This window comes from Hippocampus comes, unplaced genomic scaffold (genome assembly GCF_001891065.2).
Source record: "Hippocampus comes isolate QL1 unplaced genomic scaffold, H_comes_QL1_v1.1 scaffold340, whole genome shotgun sequence".
Lineage (NCBI taxonomy): Eukaryota > Metazoa > Chordata > Actinopteri > Syngnathiformes > Syngnathidae > Hippocampus > Hippocampus comes.
Window position 1 is genome coordinate 75,126 of NW_017804764.1, and position 3,033 is coordinate 78,158.

A 3,033-nucleotide genomic window follows, 5' to 3' on the forward strand; every position below is an offset into this window, starting at 1 on the left:
CGGGGCCCGCCCCCAGCCACCAGCCGCCTTGTCCGCGGCGGTTAGTGTAAGCAGGCTGACCTGCGATCTGCTGTCGACCAGGAAACGTCTTCCTGATGACGAGTCTGTGATGAAAAGCAGCTCGTTTTTGTTGCCGGCGTCCACGGCTGCAACTGAACGCCGGCACTGGCGTTTCCCACTGCAGTCAAACCAGCCTCCACTCGCAAAATTGAAGTCAAGTGAGCCGCCACTGCGATTGTCAGTGCTCTGCATTACGGTAATCTGCCGCCAGCGAGTGGCGTTAGCCACCTTCAAAATAAAAGCGACTCCACTCATGCAAAAACGTAATTTGGGTGAAAAGAAATTAATTAAAATATAAAATAAGTAATTAATAAAAAATATAAAATACGTAATTTCTTGGCTGTCGGGTAAAGATTCACAGAGGAAGAACAAGAACTCTCAGAACAGCACCAATAAGCGTTCTCAAGTGGAGATAGAAAATAAAGTCAATGGTAATTCGACATCAATTTCACTTGATATTAAAAAAAAAAAAATCATTAAAACAATCAATCTGGGTGATTGCGCAACCATACCAGGTTGTCGACACAGTAGGGCACCCCAGGTATACAACCACGGTACTGGCATTCAGATCGAATGTTCCATTACCAATTAAAATGGCTCTCAAATATGACATTTTGAGCTCCTCTCCTTATTTCAAAAGATTCTTAAAAATGAATTTCAGTTATCCCTCAATCAAACCAGGCGTGTGGGACACTAGAGCACTCCAGGTATCCAACCAGACCACCCTCATTTGGAACTGATGTCGGCCTCTGAAAAGTGGCAAGATGGCCTGCGTTCTGACATGACCTGCATTCTAACATGTTGATCTTTTCGCCCATTTTTAGAACATCCTAAAAGAAGGAATCCAGCACCCCGGCTCTCCACCCAGACCACCCTCGTCCGGATCCAATGTTACATTTTGAAATAAAAGGTCTCTGAAACCTGGCATGTTGACCTGATTTCTGACAAGTTGGCCTGTAGGTCTGGGGATAATTACAGCACTCCGGCTATCCAACCCGACCACTCTGGTCCAAATCTGATGTTGCATTTTGGAATAAAAGGCCTCTGAAATGGGAAAATATGCCCTTATTCCCGACAAGTTGATCTGAACGCCTAACATGTTGACATTTTCGACCGTTTTGAAAAAATTCCTAAAAATTGAATCTTCGTTATCCCGTGAGGGCTGTAGGTCTGGGGGTAACTACAACACTCCTGGTATCCAACCCGACCACTCTCGCATTTCAGAGCAAAAAAGAGCCATACACAATGTGGAAACAGTTGTGAAGAAAGACCGTTGTGAATTAATTGTTCGGTTTTTTTGTGTTCAGAAATTTTTTTTTAAATCCATGAAATGTCACAGAATTATCTTCACTGGGTAGCCATATTGCTAATTTTTCGATGGTAATAAGAAATATTATGCTATTTTTAAGAAGGTTGCAATGACAAACTGTGAATTAATTGTCATTATGTTTTTGTTCAGGAATGTTAAAAAAATCCATAAAATGTCACAAAATGATCTTCACAGCGCTGCCTTCATGTGTAACTGCTGATTTTTCGAGGGAAATAAGAACAGAAATCACGGATTTGGCTGATCGACGCCATTAAAGAGACATAAGCCACGGACTCAAGCTGTCTTAAATTCTTGGGCAGCCTGCTACCAAAACAACATCTGCTATCTCGACCTTCCCCTGATGAAAGTATGCACGGAAGCTAGTCCCCCACCATCACCCCCTCCTTCATACACTCCCTTGTATCACCGTCTTCATTGTCTATGTCTTGTGACCTGTTGTAACTGTCATATGCTTGTGCAGGAGTTTTTTGCCTAACTCAAATTATCCTCAAAATGAGGATAGCTCGAGCATGTTTTTTTTTCTCCCCCTCTCCCCTCCCTTGTGGTTTCTTTCTGACTTCCGGGTTGAGTGAACACTGGCGCGTTTTGGCTGCTGCTGCTCAACCCGTATTGTTTTGTGTTTTTTGTTATTGTAAAGTGTCCTTGGGTGTCTTGAAAGGCGCTTATAAATAAAATGTATTATTATTATGTTATTATAACTAATATGCTCATCTTGAAAAGGGTTGCAATGACAAACTGTGACCAACAGACGGCAGTGATCGACTTTTCAGGGTCAGAAATACAGCAAGATGGTATTCTTTCATCAGGTTGCAATGACAAACTATGACCAGAAGAGGGAATAGACGAACTTCTACCATGCATGTCCCGATAGGGTTCTTCTCGCAATCGAGAGCGAGGAAAATCCAAAACAAGGTGGAAACAGTTCGGAAGAACGACCATTGTGAATGAATAACAATGTTTTTTGTTTTCATAAATGGAAAAAATCCATCAGTTGCCACAAAATGATCTTCACAAGCTGGGCATTTTGTGTTCTTGATGATTTTTCGAGGGTAATAAATAATATGGTCATCTTTCAAAAGGGTGCAATGAAAAACTGACCACAAAAGGGCAGTAATCGACTTTTGCCTAGCAGGTCCCAATGGGGCCTTTCTCGCAATTGAGAGTGAAGAAGATCCGAAAACAAGGTGGAAACAGTGGTGAAAAACGACCATTGTGAACTAATTGTAACGTTTTTTGTGTTCCGAAAAAAAAAAATCCACCAAATGTCACACAATTATCTTCACAGGGGGGCCATTTTGTGTTCCTGCTGATTTTTCGATTGTCATCAGAAATCGTGTGGTATTCTTCAAGGATGTTGCAATGACAAAATATTACCAGCAGAGGGCAGTAACGGACTTCTGCCGTGCACGTCCCAGTGTGGCTCTCGCAACTGAGAGCAAAGGTCAATACACAAGGTGGAAACAGCGGGGAAGAACCACCGTTGTGAATTAACTGTCATTATGTTTTTGTTCAGAAATTTAAAAAAATCCATAAACTGTCACAAAATGATCTTCACAGCGCTGCCTTCATGTGTAACTGCTGATTTTTCAAGGGAAATAAGAACTAATATGATCATCTTGAAAACGGCTGCTATGACAGATTCT